The sequence below is a fragment of the Athalia rosae genome, chromosome 3 (genome assembly GCF_917208135.1).
Source record: "Athalia rosae chromosome 3, iyAthRosa1.1, whole genome shotgun sequence".
Taxonomy (NCBI): Eukaryota; Metazoa; Arthropoda; class Insecta; order Hymenoptera; family Athaliidae; genus Athalia; species Athalia rosae.
The window spans coordinates 17433401-17458589 of NC_064028.1; the positions used below are offsets into that span (position 1 = coordinate 17433401).

At 46.3% G+C, this 25189-nt stretch overlaps 1 protein-coding gene across 10 annotated transcripts in view; it reads left to right on the forward strand.

Annotated features, from left to right (window-relative positions):
• Positions 1 to 25189, forward strand: part of LOC105690654 (RNA-binding protein Musashi homolog Rbp6) — a 468805-nt gene that overhangs the window by 366848 nt on the left and 76768 nt on the right. The gene's annotated exons all lie outside the window — the stretch shown is intronic.

Sequence of the window (25189 nt, forward strand, 5' to 3'; positions counted from 1 at the left end):
AACTTTGCAACGCTTTAGTTTATACACGGTCCCGTCGTCGCACCGCGCTCAACCGTTGGCTAACACGTGATTGTTTTTCACACCCTCCGAGCGAGGCTATCAACCCGTAAACGCACTTTAAACTCCCTCCGTTTATAGGTATAACCGTCCCGGCTAACGCGAACAACACCTGGGGGTCCTCCCTCCGTGGAGATCCGCCCGTCAAAAAGCAAATATTATCCTCACCCTAATTCCATGGGAACGATGGAAATTCTCGACCGTCCGCAGTTGATACAATTTCGGAAATTCAACTACTAGAATCACCGCGTACGTTCGTGATTAAAAAAATGAAAAACAAAAAAAAAAAAAGATATATACCGTTTTGATAACGACCGGGGTGGGGGGGGCTGCATTGCAGCGATTATTACTTTTGGTCAAAGGAAAATTTCATCCAAATATTTCCTGCAGCGACGTAAAGAGGGCGGGCGGTGGGGGAGGGGAGGGGTTGAGGCAACGTTAAAGTTTTACAATCGCCCTCTCCCGCTCGCTGAGCTCGCAGGCAGCTACCCCCTTCAATTCGCGTCAATCCCCCTTTGTGCTTTGAAAAACTTATCTGCCACTCCGACGGCGCGAGAAACTCCTCCCAAAATTGATATCGGGGACGGGAGAACGTCGACGTCGACGTTAGGCCGCCTAGCTGGCTCGCGGAAACTCTCCTCGCTCGTCGTTGGGTAGTAGAGTACTACGGGAGCCATCTGCAACGCGCGGTGGTTCGCGACTACAAAATTTTACGACTGGTGATTTGTAGGCGTAAAAGTCGGGGCTCTAAAACGCAGCCCTTATACCGCCTTCTTTCCTCGCTCTTTTTTCCCTGCCCTTTACTCGCGTTTCTTTTTTCCCTTATAAGCGCAAGCCCACCGTTACCGAGGAGACCTGTCCTACTCGTTCCTCACTCGTCACTCTCTCGTCTCCGTTCTCTGCATTATCATGAGCCCATAGCGGTGTATAAAAGAGTAACGGAAAGAAGGAAAAAGAAAAATGAAACCGAGTAAACGGATGTAGCCGGGCGATCGACCCGCCAGCGAATCAAAAACAAAGCGGAGAATCGTTCTGAAAAAAGATTGCGGTTTTCATCTCCGTTCCCTTTATTCCTCTTTTTTTTATGATTCTTCTGTTTTTTTTTTTTTTTTTATTATATTTCAGAACCGGTCCTCGAACGTTTTGTCGATATTTTTCAGTCCGATTTCACAGAACGTGGAATCGATTGTGCGATAATCTTGAAACGATTCGACGATCTCGCGGGATGAAAATTGAAAAATTTGTGCATCGAAGGTACATCTGGCTATTTTTGGTGTACGATAGAATTTCGACCCAGGGTGTGTTTTATCTCCGTTCGAAAGCAAAAAAAAAAAAGAAGAAGAAAAAGAAAAAATTATCGCCGATTTATGCAACGTAAGGTACAATCAAAACGGCAGACGATGGGTAGGGAGTGAAATTTAGTAGGTATAGGTGCGTGTGGGGTGTGCGCGTAGCTGGCTATATAAGGGTTAAATTTTCGGTTTCTTCTTATCGCGGTAGGGGACTTACCGGGGGTAACTCTGGGGCCATAACTTGCGAGGCACGGTCGTTCTATCGCACTCGATTACGTCGCGCATAACAATGAACTGAAATATGCCGCCAATCTGATCCCTGCCTGCCAGATTCTTCCTCCATATCGTTATGAAACGCGGTGCGGAAGTAGCGGGCGCGCCCTCCCCAACGAAAAGACCCGGGAGCGTCGTCGACGCGAACGATACCGCGATCAGAAACTGTGCGAAACCGCGTCGCGTCGGAAGAATATGTAAAAGGTACGAGGCCCGGGGTTCGCTACGGTTCCCTCACGTTTTTAGGGTGCAATAGAATACTCATATACACCAACCCGTGTTTTTTACTTTCTTATATACTTTAATAAAAAAAAACCGACTCACCGAACTAGTTTACTCGGACGGAAAAATATCCTGCACTCGTTTCGGGATTTGGTAAGCTCAGGTCAGGCAATCAGTGAGCACATCTTACGGCAATTTCGTTTCACCCTTTCAACTTTTTTTAATCACGTACAGAAGCCTGATAATTTATGACATCGGATTCGACGGTTTCGCCGCGGCGGTTTTTTTTGAAAATTCAATTTATACGAGTGAATCTATGCGAACGATTCCGTTTTATCGAATGATTCGGAGGATAAGTCTGGATATGGATATAAAGCAATAAGTCGCGCTGTCAAATGGGCGGCTTCTTCTTCGGCTGTACGCGATCAACACTCCGAACTGGATTGCCGAATGAAATATCGCCCTTTTTAGGCAATAAGCCGAGGGCCTGCGGGGGTCGGTTGGAAAAAAAAAAGAGGGAGAAAACAAAAAGGATAGAATTTTTTTGCGTGCACGGGTATACGTGTGTACGAGAGGTCGGGACGGGTCGCAGGCTCTATACCGCCGGTTCGGCCGTCCTACACCCTCGCCGATTCGCCTCTGCGACCTTGAACGCGATCGATAATCACTACCAACGTTGAACCAGCTTCGGTATACGCGTACCGCCGCCGCACTCCGATGATCGAGATTCTCTTCCACGCATTTTCATTGCTCTCTTCTCTTTTTTTTTTTTTCATCTTCGTATTTTTGTTTTTATTTCAAAGGGTATCGTCTGCTGATGGATTCTAATATCGCTTATGAGAAATAGTAGCGAATGTCGTACCTAGCCAGACCGGTGCGTATATTATGTACGACGCGTTATACATGTACGTATATATACGTATATATAATATGTATATAAGTGTACGTAGGCACCTCGCGTTTCTCGACGTCGCGACGCCACGGGATGAGCCCTTATCCCAAGGAGAAAGGGCGGGGGCGTTGGGTAACGAGGGCAAACCAAGAGCGAGATAAATATTTAGAAAGGGAAGGATATATCCGAGAACTATCCAACAGTTGGCAGTGGTGACGGTCGTCGTTTAGCGGGGTTGGGGTATCGAGAGAGGGAACGATGGAAAAAGGATGAGGTGCGAGCGAGAAGGTCTCTTGCTTGTCGAGGGGCCAAGGGAGGGAGGGGAAAGCTCTTTCAAAGCTCCGCGTAATCTCTCTCGTGCTGACATCCAATACCATATCCCCATCTAGCAGGTTTGCCAACCTCAATATATATATATATATACCGTATAGGTATGCGGAACTACGTACCACGAGTATATGCACACATCCGTGTATGGCTCTCCGCATTTGTGTAGAAGATAAATTCCGCGATATGCCACTCCTAGCTCCGCTGCCCGCAGGTAGCTTTGAATCACTACCGCATTTGAAATAAAAAAAAATAAAAAAAAAAAACAGAAAAAATTTTAAAAAAACTTTGGAAAAAAAAAAAGAGTAGAGGGCATAAAAAAATATGCACGGGGGTATATACAGATATACGTGTGTTCGTACATACATATTCTGTCAATATTACACGCATAGTGCAAAAATTGCACTGCGGGAGTGAAATTTGTAATTTTGCCGAAGGCAAAATATAGTATTATATATAGGTATACATTATGCGTACCGTATTTCCTTTTTTTTTTTACACATGTTCTTCCCCATGGTATGTGATAAACTAGAGTTGTATCGTGCGGCGCGTGAAGTGTATTATCACTTGGTTTATTTAGATATTTTTTTTAGCAAAAACGTCGCTAACGTTATATTTTGTAAAAATAAAATATGAGGGTAGGTGGGAAGGGGAGGGGGGTGGTAGGCGGAGAATAATATCGAATTCCTCGCGTCGGATGTAGTGAAAAATTTTTGGAGTTGGGACAAGTTTAACATCGCTACGCGAAAGTTGTCGGAGCTGTGTAAGTTTGTCTTGCTAGATTTGTAATAATACGGTCATCAGGTTCTATCAAAGACAAGTTGCCGCAACGAAAAGTACGGGCAGCAAAACGTTCTTTTTCCATTCCATTATGTGAATTGTTGGATGGAGCGCATCAGACGCGCTCCAATTGTCACCTACATTACTGACAGAGATCTCCACTTCTCAAGCTCGGTGAGTGTCGGAGGCTACGAGCGAGATTCTGAAATATTGAATCGTTCCGGCGCGGCTCTTCTGACTCCTTTTTATATTCTTACACTCGTACTTCTCCTATACGCGATCTTCCATTCTCAATTTTATCCAACTCTACCCTCCCACCGAGTTTTTTTCTCTCCTTCGTCCTCCTTTCCTCTTTTCACACGGATACCTCTACATACCTCGCTCTCCGTGTTTTTTCCCCCACGAGCGCGAGTGAGGGAATCGGTAGGGTTTTCGCGCCTGCTGCCGCCGCTGCATCGTCGAGGGCGAAAAGCTTATACAGAATATAATATACAGTCGACACGCGGTCAGCGTCAGATTTTTGACAAAAAACCTACCGAACTACGGTACGATATCTTATGAGAAAAATTCCCTTCGGAATACTTACTTACATCAGGGTGATGTCGTTGACCCGGGTATATTTTTATTTCATGACAAAAGTATAAGTGTAGAGGGTTGATATCGGCGAGGTGAGGTTACTGCACGAAGGGACTCTGGAATCTAGATAATATTACTAGCTGCCATCGAAGCAATAGTCGAGCAATAATTCAAGAAAATCGAACACCGCCACCTCCTATAGGTATAGCGGCTATACCACGGTGCCGCAGTTCCTGTATGGGGATTTGCCGCCGCTTTGACGTCGCCAACTATAAGATAATCCCTTTTCTCTACCCGCGAGCTTCACCGTCAACCGTACACCGGCACTCGCGTGCATATTTTTACCATTGCTCCCGGGGCAATACGCTCCCAATTTATGACCAGACTTCCACCCCCCTCCCCCCCCCCCCCCCCCCAAACCCCTCCTGTACTACTTTCGTACACATACCATGTGACCGGTCGTGCATGCACGGGGGATATAGGAAGGTACGTACGTATGTATGTATACGCGAAGTGAGTAAATGGGCAAACCCCATGGAGTACGCGGCGAAGGAGTTGCCGTGAGACAAATGTATTCGTCTCATCTACGTGTACTTGAATATATATACGTATGTATGTACGTACGTGTACGAATGCCCGGCGCACTTTTCCGCGCTACTCGGCATGCACTTATACGGATGCCTCGGCTGTCTCTTTGGCTTTTCGCGAGAAGGAAAAATCCTTTGGCCATTGATGCTTGAATAATCGTGCTGCGAGGCACTATACTTATGGTATACCTCTCTCCGCATGGTACGTCGCTCTTGCCCGTCCGTCCGGAAATCATACCTCGCCATTCCCTCTTTCTCCGTCCCACTTACGTAAGAATGTCAGATGGATCGTTATGAGAACGGGCATCGGTGGAATGAATTTCAGTTGCTTTCCCGTCCCGTGTCGAGGATCCTTGGTTATTTGCAACGCTCCTTTGTCACGGCGAATGGAATAATTAATCCGAGAGTCGTTCGGTGATGTTTTATCAGCGACTTGAGACGAATCGCTAATTTTTACTCTTTTTTCGAGTTACACACCGTGTGCGGCGCGTGGGTCGGATCCGCGGAGATGAGGAGAAAAAGGGTTGGAGGGAAAAAAGGGGACGGCGGAGAAGAAAGTGGTGGTGGAAAGGGGGGTAAAGCGAAGGCGAACACGATCGCGATGCGGAGGTCGAGGAAAGCGGGGTAAAGAAAAAAGTCGTTTCGCCGGGAGGCGCAATATCCTACGGACGTCCATCCGGGAGCCATTCGTCCTGAAAGAATTCCCGTTCGCTCGACAGGTTGGAAAACTTTGAGAGCCTTCGAAAGGCGTTTGGCTATTTACGGTCTCTCCGCGAAAACGGCGCTCAGCCACTCGGCCTCGCGGTATACGAGGTAAGACGCCGGTGCGTCTCGGATAGGGAGAGAAAATACCGAACTGGGGGGTGTTAAATTGGAGCCGAAACTTCCGACGCGGTGAGGGAAACTCGGAGTCGAAGACGCCCCGGTATATAGAGTCGCATTTAGGAGTCTTGTGAATCGCTTTTAATTACAACGCCCCCGCTGCGCTATCCCACGTGACGATGATAGATACATATTCATCATCGCCTCACCCGCTTCTCACCGCGCTGAAGCTTCTCGGCTCTACCTTCATTTTCAAAAGAGCGAAAGAAGAAGGAGACGTGACGTCTCTACCTTGTACACGGTACGCGCGGTACGACACACCGCGCCTTACGTACGTACATACCTATCCAGCACGAACTGCGCACGTTATAACGTGGCGTAATTTATTGTCTACCGGCGAATGATTCTGGGCTGCATAAAACATACTCACCGACAAGCCGAGAAGGAGTGGCGAGTTTCCGTTCCCATCAAGAAAAGTGAAAAATGAAAGAACGCTCTTTTTAATTCATCCTCACCGCACGACGGCGGTTCTTACCTATGTGGGTTATCGTACCTGTACTGCGTGCGTGTGTGTTAGTGTGTGTGCGTGTAAATATTACTGCAGCGTCCCTTCGCGTCTCAATTTTCTCGTACAGTCCGCAAGTCGCTAAATTCTCTCTATTGCGCGTCAGGCGTGATTACTTTCGAAAAAAATCTCCGCGCTTTTTTTCTTTTTTTTTTTGTATTTTTTTTTTTATTGTCTCGTTTCGTTTTTCTGCATTTTTTTTTTTTTCCCTCTTCGTTTTTTTCTCATCTCCACTATCGCCGGTGCGTCTAGACTCGGCGCGTACCGCGTACACCGCGTCGCTACGAGGTATTGCAGCTTTTTTTTCCGCACACGCAGGTGTACGTATTCAGAAAATTCCGCACCCCTCTGCGTAGGTAGCTACTCACGGTGCAACGGGAGAATCCCTTTTCTTTTTTTTTTTTTTTGCTTCATAGGGTATAATACAGCCGGTGCGTCTATTCTAGTCTCATCTCGACATATGCCAATTAGATCTCCTTGTTTCCCGGGACGACCGTGTGCACGCAGTTGTATCGGTGAAAGGTGTTTTTTCATACGGTTTCTATCAGGTTTTGTTTTACATTGTCTCGCTCCGAGGGTAGAAGAAAACGGCGTGTACGAAGTAGCTGAAATGGAAAATACTCTAAACGCTGAATAAGAAACTGTTTTCTTCGTTTCTTTGAAACGAGACGTTCCCTCGAATTTATCATCCGAATAGCCGAATTCGCGCGAGCGTGATCTAGAGTCGAGCTTACGTATTCGAAAATAATTCATCTTTCTCTATTTCCGGGTTAAATGTTAAAAGCGCGGAGGTCCTACCGTCGCGCGTCAGCAGCAGCAGCAATAGCCTCAAAATGGTACTAAACTATTTCTCAGCTATCGGTTATGTAACTCCGTAGAACTATTCGCAGTGCAACCGGCGTACCCCCAGGTACACAAGTTGCATGATTTAGTGCGACTGCCGAGTGCGCCCGGGCTCCGGGGCGTCGAACGATCCAGAGCACGGCGCGCACCGGTAGAGCCGTTCGCCGCTACACGGAACCTCCGAACCATGACTGGGGCTGTTCGCTGGTTTTTAACTGTGGCCGAGGTCGTGGGTCCCGATGTTCACTGCAAAGTTGAAGAAAGTTGCCGTTTCTGTCCGATACTCGTCTGCGGGGTCACCGTAAAACCGCTACGCTGTATTCGAACTTGAAACCTTACCCGGATACTTTGAAAGTCCATCGTAAATGTTAAAAGTACACCTCGTACCTTGTTCGCTCGCGTCGTCCGTCCAACGCGGAAATAGTGTAATTCGCGTTAAAAGTTACAGAATTTTTGCCGCAGGAAAAATTGTCTGAACGACGGTAAACAGCGTGTTTTGAGAATTGAGTCGCTCCCGCCTCCCTCCCCTTCTCTCCTCTCACGCTTTACGTTCTTGTTGTTGCCCCGGCAAAAGCACCCCTCCGCCTAATTTGACTCTAGCCTTAAGGGACTGTCGACACGAGACAGGGGGGGGGGGCGGAGGGGGGAGGGGTGGCAAGCTTCCCGGAATGGGATGTAACGCGGAGCTCAATTGCCGAGGAAGGTAATCCCGTACACCTGTACCCACTAATGGAAACCCTTACCCACTTCTGTCTTTCCGTCTGTCTACCTATCCGCGTTACCTATACCCACTTAGTTTTGGTGGCGGTTTGGGTCAGTCCGTTGAAAGTTTCACGAGCAATTCAATTATCAAATAACGATCCCCCGCTCTACGGATAGAAAAACATTGGAAAGAAAAAAAAAATAGAGCAAAGTTCGTTCTTTAATTAAAAAATTGCTCTAACTGCTATCAGTTCTTTTTTAGCTTCGTTTTTTTTTTTGTTTTTTTTTTTGTTCTCTGACAAAAAATAGATTTTAACGTTTCTAAATTGCCCGGAAGAGCAGCACAGCTGGTCGAGTACACCTTTTCACATTTAATCGAATCGTTACGCGATTGTAACGTTGAATCTACGCGTTATTTCGCCATCGAACACATGTGTACCGCCATTTGTCCTGCGATATGCGGAGGATGTAACGTACAGATGTACAGAAATGAAGAAATAACGAAAGAAGAGAAGCTCATACCGGTCGGTTGCAGTGTATCGTAGAGATATGTGGTACGGGGTGCAAGGACATGGTTCGGACCATTAATGAATATTTATCGTCCCCTGACTAAAACTTAACGACCCCCGCCTTAACGGGCTGCGACTCGTAAATTATTAAACAAATTTAATTTACCCCCATGCCGCATGTTTTCCTTATTGCCCGGGCGAGAATGTAGGTGGCTTCCGTAGTCTGTGTTTAAACTTTTTGTTCAGCAAAAACCGGCGTAATACTCGCACGTGAACATTATACACACACGCTAGGGTTGTATAAAACGGACTGCCCTCCCGGAGAGATTAAAACACATACGCGCGTGTAAAACTGGAAATGTCGCGCAAGGTCTGTTGTCCATACGAGTTCAGGAGCAAGCGGAGCTTGCTTTTGTTAAATTCGTCGTACCGCTGCCGTTGCTGCCGTTGCTGCTAGTTCTGGTTATTCTTCGTTGCATTCGACATCATTCATTAAACCATCTGCAGTTCACGGAAAGCCTTTTGCACTGGTTCGAAGCTTTGGTATATATATAAATGTGTAGGTGTATATATGCACAGTCGCATGTATACACCTATACAGCTATTGTTAATTGTTGCCGGAATGTACGTCGTGCGTTCGTACATTTTCGAAAAGCTGTTAGTTAATTGCCTCTGGAAAATTCTATCAAATTTGCACGCCCCTAATTCAGCGGTGAGATTAAGATGCCTCTATTAAATTACGCCTCCTTGTATTATAAGCGACCTTATATACGGTTAGGACGATATTCGGTCCTCGGCTTTGCGAATTTTCAGTTTCTTCACCTTCGTATCATAATTGTAATTCGCCAATTTTGTTCCGCGTTCGTGTATACATGTATACGCGAGCCGCTACGGTTTTACGTATACGTTAGTCGGTAAAAAGAAAGAACCAGGGGGAAAGATGAGACGTGAAGTGAAAAATTGCAGCGTCGTCGGTGTGTCTATCTCTTCGCGGTGGTGAGAATTCGAGTTTGAGAGAAAGCGTGTAGGTATATAGCGAGGAGTCGGGTGGAGGGTAAGAACAACGTCTCTTCGGAAAACGTTAACGAGAAATCTTTAATCTCTGGAGCGAGGAACGAGTTCCGTACAACAACACAATGAGCGGGGCCGCCTCCAGAAGCGAAATAATTACCTCAGTTTTGATTAATTGAGATAAACGCCGAGGCGCGAGGGACTCGGTGTACGGGTATACGCGTGTGCACCGTATACCCGTTGTACCACCGCCTCGGTGCGGGGGTTTGGGTAGACGCAACAGCTACATAGGTATGTACGTACCCCGCGTTGCCTTAATACCGGCGTTAGCGTAACGCGGCGTGGCGTGGCGTGGCGTGGCGTGGCACGGGGTGGTTTGACCAACACTCATTATCATATTAGCGATAAATTACAAAGTTATAAAATTATTATTCAACACAATAGGCTATGAAATGCTTTTGTGTGTCTCTCCCCGGTTACTCGGCGACGACGACGACGCTGTAAAATTTATGTTCGAATGGAAATTTTGGCTGGAATTCGGTTGAATGGCGAACAACGTGTGGTGTGGTGGTGGCGGCGTGCTACGTCGCCCCGCGAATCCGACGTAGCGTAGCGTTTCTCGTCCGCGCGACGCGTATGGTCTCGCGATATCGCGTCCGCGGGACCTCCGCGGACTCCGTGGAATGCGGTGTACCTCGACGGTAACGCACCACCACCTTATTCACGCCGTAGTTTCATCCCCGCGCGGTTCCCGCTGATGGCGGTTCTGCGCTGCCGCTGCCCCTCGCTTCCTTCCTTCCTTCCTTCCTGTAGCCGGGGGATTATCGCTCGAAACGGCAACGGCCAACGCCGCCCTCGCCGTTGGGCGTTGGTCGAGGTCTATCCCCGATGTCTGCGCTACGTACGCAGTCGAGCGCGTGTTACGCTGACGTTTTCAAATCCACCGTTTCCAACTGACACGCAAACAATTCCCTGCAATTTGTAACGTTCGCGCGCGTTATCCTTCGATCGTTTTAGCCGAGGTTGTATGTACGTACGTATAGGTAGGTACAAGCTGTACAACGGCTGATTCGCTCAGCGCTTCGGATCTTCGTGGGATCGTTAGCCGCTCCGATGTTGCGTTGTGTGCACCCAACGGCGAATATCGGCGCTATTAATTCACATCTGAAACCGACTGCGCGCTAACAATCGTAATTTTTAAAACAAGAATATCGCCCGACCCCCGCGTCGGTATTTCCTGAAGTCGTTATACACGTAAGCGAAGACGGGAACTCGGCAGCGCTAAGAAATTCATTAATTTCATCCATCAAGCGTAGGTAGACGATGTATAGGAATTATGAATTCCAGCTCGCGATAATTCATCACACTCGTTGGTTATAGTAATCATTAAATTTCTATGTCGGTATTTCCTCTTCGTTTTCTCTTTTACAATTTTTGTATTTTCTTCTTTTTTTTTTCTTTTGGTATTTTTTCGAGCTCATTCGCTTATACGTTTCCACATCCAGCGACGGAAGCGCGACAGCTGCTCAAGTACCGTAGCTCGTCGTTCGGCTCTCGTAAAACTTATCAACCGGACAGGGATCACCTAATTGGAAAGGTTCATTATGTGGACCGTGTTCGAAGATTAAATTTCTGTCGCATACCCGCTATATATAGACAGATACTATATTTGTCGTTATTCACTCGGTTCATTGGTTCAATCAACTCAACCTGACCCGTTTGGACTCGTCATATATTCCGGCGTGTGTTTCCCCTCTCCCTTCGGTTATCGATCGGGGTTAATTGCAGGGACAAGGAAGGGGGGGCGGGGGAGGGGGTGGTGGAGGTGGGGTGGGGTGGGGTGGGGTGGCGAATATATATATCGTCAGAAATTGAATTGTGCTCCTGGGGCATTTGGTACGGCTACGACGTCGCTACCGGACTACCGAGTATTACAACGTTTATCGTAGCCGCCGAGGGAGTGAGCGAGAGCGTTCGAATGGCGAATAATATTTTGCCCTTTCCTTCGAATTACTTCCACCCTTCGCGCGACGGCTGCGAAGTTGCATAAATAGGATCGATCGTGATCCAGGCTGCGGACTTACATATACGCTCTTCATATCGCGGCTAGCTGCACTCATCTCTTAAACATACACCCCCGTGTATATGTATGTGTACGTGTAACGCGTCGACGTCGCCTCTGTAGGATAGAAAATTCGCTGACTCATCGCAGAGCGAAACGTGTCAAGTGTCGAAGCACCATCCATCTGAAAGTTACAAGTAAACTCTTGAACGCGTACGAAGCCACTCGGAGCTTAGCGGTCGATTTCTAAGGGATTTCGGACCTGGAAACCGATGATTAACCGCAACACCCGCAACTCTGAGGATCCCGAATCCCCGAGTCCTGAACGCTGAATTCGTATCCTAAATCTTAATCTAAGTCGGAGCCCCCAAAGGTGGGTCTCGGAAACGGTCGAACTACTTTGATTTGACGATGCTTGATTCGGGGGTGACGTCTACGTTCCTACGCTGCCTGCCTACCGTAATCTCGCTGTACCGCCTACATTATACGCGCCACCAATGAATCCCCGAGACTCGCAGGTTCGCTCGGACTTGCCGCCAGCTTCGTTTCTCGATATTCGCGATTCGGGGTTCGATATCTGACGAAGGAAGACGTGTCCGTAGTCGAATTCGGTTGTTTGCACGGGTTTCCGCTTGTAATCCGGCTTGCTACGCGTACGGTAGTAAAAGGTGTGCGCCCGCAGTTGCCCTTGGTATACCCGACGTACGGAGATCAAACGATCCGTAATTAATTAACGCGCCCCAATCGGCGTCGCGAGGAGACGCCGTGTGACGACAGGAGAGCCGAGCCGACGAGAGGGAGAGTGTACGGAAATTTATAAAGAGGGAATAGAGAGAGAGAGAGAGAGAGAGAGTATCGGTCGAGACCCACTCGTGGCGTGCTCCTCGTCGAATCGATAGCACGTGAGCCCGTTCTTTTGTTACCGACAATCAATTATACACCCACCATTCCGTGTATAGGTAGTCCGCAAAAGCGCGAGTTCCGCAGAGCGCGAATAGCGAATAGCGAGGAGCGAAGAGCGAGGAGTAGAAAGCCCCGCGGCTATTGTCTTTTGGACACGCAGCCACGGCGTTACCCGACCTTTAAGCTCCAATTCAAACAATGGATGACACAGTACGGGCCAGTGTAGTCGGTTCTCCGCACAAATTAATCGTTCCTTCCACGAGAACGTGGTGGTGGTGGTAGGCAGCGCGGAACTCTGGAGGGAAACAAACGTCGCGCGTTCCGATACGTCCTCTATATTCCATTCCGTTCCATCGTAAAGACAATCGTCTTCGGGGTACCTTCGTCCTTCGTCTTCGCCGTTGCTACGACCTTCGTCGTATACAGTCAGGGTTCTATTACAAATGACACCTTTCCTCGTTGCTGCTCCTCCACCCTCCCCCCCCCCTCCCCCCCTTCACCCCTACAATACGACCAGCCGTGGGTTTATTTCTCAAAGTGTATATGGTACAGCTGCTGGTTAATTTTTTGCAACGGCACAACGAAGTGTCCGAACGGTGTTTTTACTGGTTATGAAAAAGAAAAATGATCAGGCGGTAGGTGATTACCAAAAGGTTGTGAAACGGGAAAAAGTGAGGGTTCTGCATTTGTTCCTTCGACGTTCTAGTTTGATAGTTTCCTAGAACACTAGGAAACGAAATAAATGAGACGCTTCGACCGAAAGATTTTTGATAACTTTTCCATCTCCATTTTCCTCCTTTCACTACACATCTCCGTTCGTACGGTTTCACGACCTTCTTCGCAAACCCTGTAAGACAAGTGATATTTTCGGATCGGTAGCTAGGAAGGTCGGTAGGATAGATAGGTAGATAGGTAGGCATCAATTCGTCGATGAATGCCTCCGCAGGGGTGGGTGTACGTAGTTGGGCGCGCGAGGCAACGGGAGAAAGGAGAGGCATCCCGAGAGTCGGACGAGGTATACATACGGGGGAGGTAAAACGAGGAAACGTAGGTGGATGAGAAGAGTTGCGAAAGGGGGGAAGAAGCGAGGAGGGGACAGAGGGGTAGGTGTGTTTGCCCTCATTAGCCGCACGGCGCTCCGCTGCCAACAACCCTCTCCCGTGTGGACCAATAAATTTCGAGGGTGTCTCCGTCGAGCGTTGATTCGTTTATCCCGCTATCCGAATCACCCTGTTCTTTTATGCAACCTTTCTTTCGCCCCTTATTATTCGGTTAAGGTACACCTACGGTAATGTCATGGCGAAACTCGCGGCTGACGATTCTTCGTTTTTTGAGGGAAAAATTTCAAACGTAACTGTTATAATTACCAACGGAAATCCGACGAACGGTGATCGCGAATGAAGCGAAATATCAGGAATGGGAGAAAACGCGAGAGAGGATCGGAGAGCAACGCCATTTATGGAGGAAAGGGTGTGTTTATCGGGGATCTGAGAAATTGTCAAACATCCGTGTTTATTGCGTCTTATCGCCGTTCGACCAACAACAACTCGAACGAACGTTCAACTCTCCGGTCTCCGCAGACAACGGGGAATTACTTGACACAGATTCATCGCAGAGCCTCGCATCACTACGGCAGCTTTTTAATTGTGCTTTAATCTGTGACATATTGCCACTCGAAGCCATCCGTCCGCGCGGCGTACAATCATCAAGTCGCCTCTGTTTGCACTCTGAGAACCGTTCTATTGCTGACTGGGCCCCGTAATATACGTGTAACGCGCGTATGCACATCGTACCTCCTGTACGTGCGCGTGCAAAAATATACATATACATACTTTGTACAAAGAAACCGGCTGTTGAAATTACACCGGGTGTACACCATTCCGCGATCAGCCGATAACACGTCGATTCACATTTTCGCCGTGTGGATAACCGAGATTTTGAAACTTTTCAACGCTTGTACATTTAACATGTTCCAAGTCTAGCGATGGTTCGACTAATACGTGATATCCCCTTTTTTGTTTCAGGTGAGTCAAAAAATGTCTGATTCTTTCGTCTCCACTTAAGGGTAAGCGCTCAACCGTAAGTTCGATTGTACGTTATGTGCGGTCTACCGTGTGAAATACATGCGGAGTTTCTTGCAGTTTCGCGATTAATTTCCCAGAGTTCGAGGCGATCGCATCTATCAGGATGCGAAGCTTTTTCGTGGATTGACTTTGAAAAGTACATAAGAGTCGAAAAAGCTCGACTTGGATTCCTACGATTCTTATTGCCCTTGTGAAAAATAAAAGGGGGAAGGGGAGGGGGGGAACGAAAGATGAAAAATAAAACCGTGAGCTTGTGAAGTTTTACCGGCAGATTATCGACCGCGCTACCGTGTTCCCATCTGACGACTCCAGCCAGCTGATGAAAATCGGTTTTTGGCAGGGGTTGATATTATGGGAGCTTTGCTTCGTGTCTAGAGTGGGTAACTTGTAACAGTTTCTCAAGAACGTCTGGCAGTTGGTTTTGCTGCACGACCCAGAGATCCTCGTGCTTTTCTCCATCTGTTCACATCCCCCGCGCAGTTAACCCTCGTTTCTCCATAACTCAAGTGTAATCCACGAATAATGAACAGTCAGGTGTCACACGCAGGCACGGCTGAACCTCGAAACTATGCGCGGAGAAAGGGAAGATGCACCGCGAAGTTGTGACATTTCTAAAATCTCAGCTCGCATCGTTTCGAATGTTTTACAATTTTTTTTTTTTTTTTTTTTTTTTTCTGCTCCCTGGATCGCGAGGGATAACACAAAGGTCGTAATGTAACTTTTGTCGATTCTTGTATTCTTTTGATCTTACGACTAAGAAAATCCGAATGAAATTCTCCCTTCGCGTGTTCGGTTATTTCAGAATGGAGATGTGTACGATTAGATTTTTTTTTTTTTTTTTTGCGTAGCACCGTCGGAATTGCACCGTGTGCGCTTCCGTATAATCTCTTTCTCTTTTTCCACCCCCCGGCAGTTTCCGCTCCTCTACTTCACCTGCAATTCCTTTTTTTCTTTCCTCATTTCTTTTTGTTTTGTTTCTTTTTTTCTTCTTTTTTTTTTCTCTCTTTCATTTCATCATTTTGCCTTTCCTCCGTTCGCGATGCTTTTCAACGATATTTCACGTATTCTTCTAAAACTCCGTGCACGATCTATTATTCCAATCTCTTTCGAACCCGGAGCCACGATTGTTACATACGGTACGTTCCCAGAACTGCGAGTGAGTGAAGCTCGCATTACACCCACAACGATCCGGACGGTGTGTCGCTGTAACCTTGTCGCGCCCTTCTTTTGGTGCCGGAAAGCTTTGCCCCCCCCCCCCCCCCCCCTTTTTTCCTTTCCTCTTTCTCTATCTTTCTTTTCAAAACTTTCCGCGAACCACCGCGTAGAGTGGGGACACGGTGTGCTGCCTCTTTTCAATCTCTGACCTTTTTATTTAGCTGCTGCCTGAAGGTGCGCGTATTCTTTTTTCTCTCTTTCTTTATTTCTTTCTTTCTTTTTTTTTTTTTGGTTTTTTTTTTCGGTTTTTTCTCTCATTTTTCTTACACCCAGCGACCGCTGTTACTTCGTGCCTCTCTTCCGAACTTCTGGTACCATATTTTTTTTTTCTCGTTTTTTTTTTCTTCTTTAGCCTCTCGCGACGTTATAATTAACCCTCTTTCAAACGATGAAATATTTCTTCCAAAAATGAACGAGAATAAAATAGTCGCTTTTACATTTTCCTCGGAGTAGTGGTTTGCACGCAGTTGATGGAAAATTGACGCCATTGAATTTCGTCGTGGTTCACGTTTTTTTCTGGCTAAACAGAAATTTTTCGGTACATCCTAGAAAACCTACCCCGTCGCCATTCTCGACCCTCGGGTATTGTTACTGCAGTTGTTCGGTAGTCACTGATAATACCTATACATATACATATGAGACAGCGGTCGTGGGTTTGTCTCTATGAGCTACATACAGACGTACCTATATACATTTCTGGAGGTATACGTAGGGCGAGGGTTGTATTCCCTATGAAATCTATTCGATATATCGATCTTTTGAGCAGCCTCTGTTGCTCTGCAATCCCTCGAATGTAGTTTGTCCAATATCGGAGCCTCGAGGGTTTTCCTCGTGACCAGAAGCTGTTTGTATTCAAAAGAAAGGATTCCTTTTCTCTCTCCTATTTTTTTTTTTCTTTTATATATCTATATATATATATATTCTTCCTACTTCGTCCTCTCCTCCATCTTTACCCTTTTTGTCTATCCGGGAGGAAAGCCGGCCTGAAAACGCGAAGTAAAACTAGGTAGCCCCGCATTGAGGGGCATGCGAACGGATGAGAGGCTGGGAAAAAAAAAAAAGCCCCATTGGAAAAAGGAATAAAAACAACAAGCGAAGGGAACGAGGAAGAGGGAAAAAAGCTCAAATAAAATCAAACAAAACCAAGAAGAGCGTTCCTACGTCGTATAACGTCCTACATTTATCAGCAAACTCTGCACCACCGCCCCGCCCGATTTAACCGACGCGTAGGAACGGGCGGTTACATTTTACATTCAACAACCCATCCCCGTACAACACGCGTATACTCAACCACCACCCATACACTTACGCGCGACGGTAACGGGTGGATTTTTACCAAAGTACAAACTGTCTGCAATTTATACAAAAAAAAAAAAAAAAAAAAAAACAAAAAGAAGTTTTAATAGTGGCTAAAACTAAACAACGTATTAATCCACATACGCGAACGCCTGTTTCGAAACTACGCGTTATTCCGTTGCCTCACCGCTCGGTACAGGTGGTGCTATACGTACTCCCTTTCCCAATGTAGCCAACTCTATACAGATGTACGTACGCACGTATACACACACACATGACACGAACACGTGCGCGTAGGCGTATACCTCCATTCGGTATCTAGCACCCACATACAACGGCGGGGTAATCAAGGCTAATTAAAGGGAACCAGATTGAATCTAAATAGAACCCAGCAGCGTAATCACACGAATGATACACGTGTCGTCGTCAACGTGCAATTGGTGTAACGTAGTGTACTCGATCATTTTTACAATTCACGTACGGGATTTAACGCAGTGTACAGTTGGCTAGGTCGATCCTACGGTAGCGAGTCGCAGGGGAGCGGGGGGGAGGGGCGTGAGAGCTGTACCGCTCCTTGATACAAAACTTTTCGCTCGACATGGCATAATCCCATTTGTACGTTAATCTTTGAGCCGTGTAACAACGAATTACAGAAGAATCGTTATCATTATTATTATTGAGTGTAAACTTTCCCGCATGGAGAATCGAGACGTTGTTATATCGTGCGTGACGCGACGCATTGTGCGTGCCGAAAATATCACTATAAAACCCACGAAACAGAAACTCCCATTACGTTGTATATTTCGTTATTTATACGCAATTTCGTATATACGTATATGTAATTCCAAGGAAACAGCAACCAGACCGCTGCCTCCGTCGAATCGGACGGAGAATAAATTATTATAAATTCTCCCACCTATCGTGCGATACACGTGTACGATTTCACGTATTAACACGTTTACTTCCGGCGTTGTGGAGATCCTTGGTTACGCCGCACCCTTATTTTCAGGGTCGTAATCATTCATCGTTAGGATATCCAGCCTCCCGTACGCGCGTTACGCGAAATTTGACGACCTCGACATTATTCGTCTTCGTCGATTCCTCAGGAAAGGCGGGAGGAGTGGCAGGTGGCGGGATAAATCTTGCGGCGAGAAGAAAAAATATTTCGACAAACTGTTCTTCGTCGTTCCAGCGGTAGGTAGTAGACGTCGTTACGTCAGTCGGGAGTTATCCCGCGTTAGGACGGCAACGAATAAGAGAAATAGAGAGGAGAAGATACGTGGTAAAATGAAAACGCGAGAAATAAGAAAATGTACATGACGAAGGGAAGCGGCGTAGGGACCTACGGTTTGTTGGTTCCTCTTTTGTCCTTGCCGGGGGCGCAAGGAGGGGAAACTTTTCCGTAAACATGATAAACTCGTCAGCGAAATGTCTCGTAACGTGAGTCAAATAAAGCGACGCTTATAATCACGGGGTGTACCTACCCTCTGCTTCCACCTATACGCCGTTCAACTTCCGAATCGCCCTTGTAGTCACCATTTTTTATTTATTTTACTTTTTCTTCGTGTGCATTATTCTTTATTTTCACTGTTTCTTTTGTTCCTCCGCGTCCCTCCCCTCCCCCTCCACCGGCTAAACGACGACACGAGCGACGAAATTCGTGTTTGCCGGGGAGATTACTCTCGCGTTGCGTAGAATGAAAAATCCGTTTTATTTATTCTCATTTTTTTCAATGAGAAAAAATTCCTCCGCGCAACGCGTCGGCTGCGTATATCACACATTTATCCGAGGCTTTTCAATGTTTGACGCACATAACTCGGCGCCTACGCACCTCCGTATACGCGGGCGTCGAAATTTCAAGACACTTTTTACCCCCACACCCCCCACCCCCTCACCCCCCTTCCCCCGTATTATACCTGTACCACCTCTACGGTAGATTCGTACGTACGCGCGAGGAACGCCGCGCGCTATGTGAACGGCACGGTGTTTTAAATGCAAATTTAAAAAATGGGATCGGGTTTGTAGCTGCAGAAAGGTTGACGTGACACGTTATATTTCCGAAGTTCGCTGTAGCCGCGTAACCCGATACGAAGGTAACGCGCGCGTACGGTCGCTCCGTGCCTTTCGGTCAGAAGCCGAAACCGGAATGAAGTTGAAAGAGAAAAGAAAAAAAAAAAAAAACAAAAGGAATATTTATACATCTACGGGACGAAATATTTAGCGTGCACTGGACGTGGCTATACGTAACACCGTTGCAGGTAGAGCACACGTGGATATGTAATCCTTTCCATTTATTCATCTCCAGACTCCAAAAGCTACCAGATGACAGAGGGTCGCGTTTAAAGCCTCTTTTCGCTGGATATTTGTCACCTACATTTGCATCAGGATCGCGTACACTCAAGGATAAAAATTTGCATGGGAGCAGCTAGGATTTATTTTCGAGCTGCCAAGCCGCCCGCGACGAGGGTCCAACTGCTCTCGGAGGACGAGAGAGAGATACCGGGCTCTAGCTATACATATAACCCAACGCTCCCGCCGTTATACTAGGTGTACACGGCGAAAGCGGAGGATATAAATTCAGGAACGAAACGCGCCCGGGAACTAGATGCGAATTCTCCAATGCTGTTTCATGGCTTTTTCTCTTCGGAAAGATAGAGAGAAAAAAAAAAAAAGGAAAAAAAAACGCGATAAAAAAATTGTGATCGCGATCGCGGTTCGAATAATTCAGATGAACGGGGGTAGAAAAAAAAAAAATAGAGAAGGTGGAAAGAAGGGACAAGAACGAATTTGTCGAAAAATGAATTCTAGATCCTGGATTTTATCCTCGTCAGATTCTGGAATTTAATCAACTTACGGTTTTATCGCGAAAAGAGCCACCCACGTGCTTCCACGGTGCGCTTAAATATACCTAGGATATCTATAGATATATACATGTACGTATGTATGTATGTACAATTCTTGCAGCTGCCCGAGCGGCAGCAGGCAGTAGTTGCGGAGTTCGAGGTACTTAATGGCGGGGTAGTTAAAAAGAGGATAATTTTTCATTAGAGTGCTGGCGGGGAAGCTCCGCGGCTCGGCTCCGGACTGTGGGAACTTTTGCGACCACCTGCGTGGCGACCGATGCGACTAGATACGGAGGTAGACTGGCCGGCGGTAGTACAGTTACGCGGTGGATGCAGTGTAGATTAGCATTTTAACGCTCCCCAGATGTTGCGAAATCTCCGCGAGACGACCCGGGCGTTTCGCGGGACGTCGATGACGAGAATCAGTGTCATTTGACCACCGACATTTCTCGATAAGACTGCACTCGATCCGATCGTTAAAATTTTCAATAATCGGCAACTCCGGCACCAGGGAAACGTTGCTGAATTACGCGGCGTAGGATAAAAACGAGAGAAATTCGAAGGGGGAAATTATCGATTCGAATCGTCGGAAAGCCTCGGACCCGCAAAAAATCTACATTCTAAAATAGCACCGCGAGCAACGTTTACCACCCCCCCAGAGTTCGCGGCATTAATTACGCCTACTAATTACCCGAATCAACTTAAATTAACCCTTTCCACAACACCCCACCCGCTCTCTCCCCTTCGCCCTTCTATGCTGATTACCTTCAGCCGTTGCCTCGCCCGCCCTTATACCGGCCTCGAAAACGTTTGTCTGGCGCGATTGCCATTTTTACCTTGAAATGTTTATTTTGCAACTGGAGCGCGCTGCAGAAAAGATGTGAACAGCTTTTCCTCGAGAGCATAGCGGCACAGCGGCACAGCGGCGGCTGAACCGGCCCCGACGCTAAATTCTGTTTACTTCGCGAAAGGGTTTTTATCATTCTCTCAAATCTCAATTTCGGTAGATTTCGACTCAAGCGAAGTTTTCGCCCGCACGTCGGTGTATTTGAATGTGTAATTTGTTTATTTTATTTATTTCGTTCTCCCCGCCGAGTAGATTTTTTCAGGATTTCACCTCTAATCACGTGGAATCACATCAAAGGTACGTCTCTACGCGTACGAATGTATCGCGGAATATCGCGATACACCCGCGCGCCGCGGAATATATCCCTCCTATACCGATTACCTGTTGAACTTTATTCCCGGCGTACCGTTTTCTCTTCTTATTTTCCCATTCTCTCCTCCCTCCGTTTCTTTGAGCTGTATTCCTTTGGTGGTGGAATTCGCACAAAAAATCGGCTACCGAGAACACAAGAAATCCCTGAGACGGCAAAGTTGTTGAATCGAGGAAATCGCTTTCCAACGTGCAATACGCTTACGTGGACTCTGTTTTTGTATTGAAATGAACATCGGAATTCCTTCGGAGATAGTCTTAAATCGCAGATAAGGAGAGCCGCCGTTCGAATCAATAATGGATATTGATATAAAGGTATAGGTATGTGTATACATAGGTACGCGCGCACATACCCTCCTCCCACGTGCGCTCGTATACCCGTTTTCCATACTCACGTTAGCTGCAACGCTAGAAAAGCGCCGTCGTGTACCCCTCGTACCCCGATGAAAAGTGTGAGGAAATGAAGACGGAAGCTACGTGAAAAGATCTGAAAATCAAAGAGCGAAAGAGAAAGAGCTCTACGTATACCGAAGCGGAGGAGTATCTTTCCGTGTCGCGTGTCGCATGTCGTCTGCACGAAAACAATCAATTCTAGTCCGATGCGTCGGTGGTTCCGCCGTCGCCATTTCCCCAGCTTTTCTTTCCCCTTTCTTCTCCCACCGCCACCTCTACCGTCGCCCCTACTTTCATCACCATATCTTCTTTCCGTTCTCCTTGTTTTTTTCTTTTCTTTTTGTTTTTCTTTTTTTTTTCTTATTTTCTCCTATCTCGTTAGATGCTGCTATTCCACGGCCGATATTTCGCTCTCGTATTATACCTCCGTTACGTGATACGTCAGCCACCCTAAAATCTGTCCTTGAGATTGCGTGATATCGAGGCACCCGCGAAACTGCGCGATCTCTGCGCTGCTCGCGAGATGAGAAAACGACGAAGAGAAGCAACGAAATCGAGCAAAAGAAGCGTTATCGCATCGCCGAGATCCGATTTGAAAGAAACTTTGAAAGGGATGAAAATTCATCACTTGCTCAAATATTCAGTCGATGCCTGAAACACTCGCTATTACTTATGCCTGCCTATAGTTTTATAAGTCCTCTCTATGCACGACTCATTTGCTTAGGAATCACATGAATAGACATAGGAAGCAAATCTATCCTCGATCTACATATTTGCATAACCGCTATTGTGCATCGGTATTGAAAAACGAGGACTATTCGTATCACATAAATCGTCTGCAAACGTCGTCAAACAATCGATACAAAAATATGTCCATGTCAATAATTCTTCCCTTTCCTCGGATATTATAACCTGATTATAGGTTACAATTACGAATAAAGTTGTCGTCCTCCACCAGTTTCATCGTAGAGTTTTATTGTCGTTAAATGGACGATTTCTGGTCGCGGTGCCGCGGGATTTTTAATTGAATTTTGTACTATTGTTATTCATTATTGTTATTATTTTAGTCGGTGTTGTCGTCGTCGCGATGATGATCATTATTATTATTATTATATATTTCTATAGGGTTATAAAGGAGCGTTGTAAAAAAAAAAATTTCTAAGGATTTATCGCGTATAGCTAGGGAGGCGGTAGATGGTTAACGTTCAAAACGATCAAAGGTTCTTTCGTGCCTGGCGAACGTTTACGCACCTTTTATTTCCGGTATAGGTAGCGTAAGCTCGCGCTTTCACAGCTCCTTCGAAATGCGGGCTGAAAAAACGTCTCGCGAGCGCTACGTGCAAGGGGGCGCGACGTTGCACGGAGGAAGGGGGAGGGGGTTTGGAGAAAAAGAGGAAATAACGATCCGAAAAAAAGCCTCGGGGAAAACTCTGAACGATTTTATGGAGTAATATTACGATTTCCTTACATAGAATCGATCGCACACCACCGCACCTTATGGGAATCCGTAGATAAATGGAAATCGTACTTATCCGTCATGTTTATTACGAATTTATGGAAAGTAATAGATTTCCTTCCTTCCTTCCTTCCTTCTTCCTTACCTCCTTTCTTTCTTCTCTCGCTTTTCTTTCCCGCTAAATTTCATCTCACTAGCGTCTACCCTACCGTTTCGTTTGCATAACCGATGTGTAGGGTGTATAAAGTGCGTCGCGAGTCGCGGTGTGCGTATGTAGAAAGTAAAAATATCAGCGCGGAGACGAGAGATTTTCGAAATCCCGAAAAATTCTCTTCGTAGTAATCGAATTTCGTTGCACGGGAAACAGGGTGAAAAAGAAGGTAATAAAAGTGGAAGTTCGGGTGGGCGAATTGAAAACCGCTCGAATCACCGGATTATATGATTTTGCAAATTCCATGACGCCGCGGCGTTCGTCATTCGAGCGCTCAGCGGTTCAAAAATACATCACGGATCGCGGTTCAATAACGGTATACGAATTCATCGAGTTGTTCAAAATTCAGGAAAATCTTCTACACCGGAATATAATCCGCGTAACCGATACACATTGAGTATCAATTGAAATAATGAATATCAATACAGAGCCTTCATATTCAATGGGGCAATTAACGTGGAACCATAGGCTACCCCGCGAGGTTATTCCCTATTGAAATATTAATCGTAATACGTATTGCTGGATTTGATATGCGGGGTATCGTGCGGCGGGACATGTATTATTTCCACGCGCAGGTATACGAGATATACCTACTCGGCGACTATATTCAATAATATCTCGTCCCATTTATCACGTTAAACTCTGCCATGTTTCCTTCGATATCCAACTCCCGTTTCGCATGTTCTATCGCTCTTCCATGACTCCGGCCAACGTTTACACTATAATTTATACCCACCTACCGTATTATATACAGATATTCCTAAATTATAATCACGCTGGAACAACGAAACGCCGGTGCACGAGGAGGACCGCCCGAATGCTCACGATTCACTGCCTGCCTACCGTAGCTTTCGATGCAAATAATAACGAATTGTTACATCAAGAGAGAGATTTTACTAACTGTACGTTATTGTCGCTACTCTGTTGCGCGAGTTTTATCTCTAAACTCGACCAGGTTCATTTCCCAAATTCGTAGATACAACCGCCGGATTTTTTCTCCGACTATATCTCGACTTTTTCATCGAACGTCTGAGGTAGTTTCGATGGAGCGTGTGCGGTCGCTGTACGGGTTACAGGCGTGTGTACGATACGATTTGAAAGAGTTTTGAAAAAAAGAGAAAACAAAAAAAAAGAAAGAACTGAGATCGCGGTTAAATAGGTTGAAGATAAAATCGCGTAGGTTTTCCGAAGTCGGCGTCGTATAATGCGCTCGCGCACGAGCTACGGCCGGGAAGTTTATAAATCGTTTTAATAAAGATGGGAAGGAGGTAAAACGGTGGTTGAATCCAGTAATTGACTTGGAAGACTCCCTGCAGCTTCGGACGTTACCTATCTACCTGCCTGCGAACCGCGAGAGAAATATTTAAATTCCTTCATTACTCGCTCAAAGAATCGCTAATGCTGGATGGAATTCTACGGAATATTATTCTACTATTTCACTACGGTTTTCTTCGCCCCCTTTTCCAACTAGCGCTCTTTTTTCTCTCTCTCTCTCTCTCTCTCGTCTACCTACAGTTCCAACGGCAGAACTCGCGAACCCGTCTTATAACCGTCATCCGGTACCGCTTCAGAAAACCGGGTTATTATAAGTAGCTGTACACCCATGTATATATGGATATTTAAATATGTACATATGTATTTCTTATATACATATACGTATAAAATATACACACGTATACGTATCACGGAGATACGTATACCTCGCGACGAACATGTGCATCCGCGTATAATGTTTTACCTTATACATATCTTACCGGTGCACATAAAATCGCAATCTTCTATATGTACTTGAAACAAGTATAGAACCATATAGAACCACGGTTCGTAAGCGTTAATTAAACCGGACGAGAATCTGGATCCTCCTGGCTCTGGCTCGCCTGCATCAAATTCATTTCTTCCATAGATATATACGTATATGTATGTATGTATATTCTCGGCTCTATCCGTTTCAGCTGTTATATGCCATAGCCATGCGGCGTTCCCCGCCGTACCGCTGCTGCAGTTTTAGGTGGTGATAAGCATGATTATTTATTGAATAAGTTTTCACGAGTA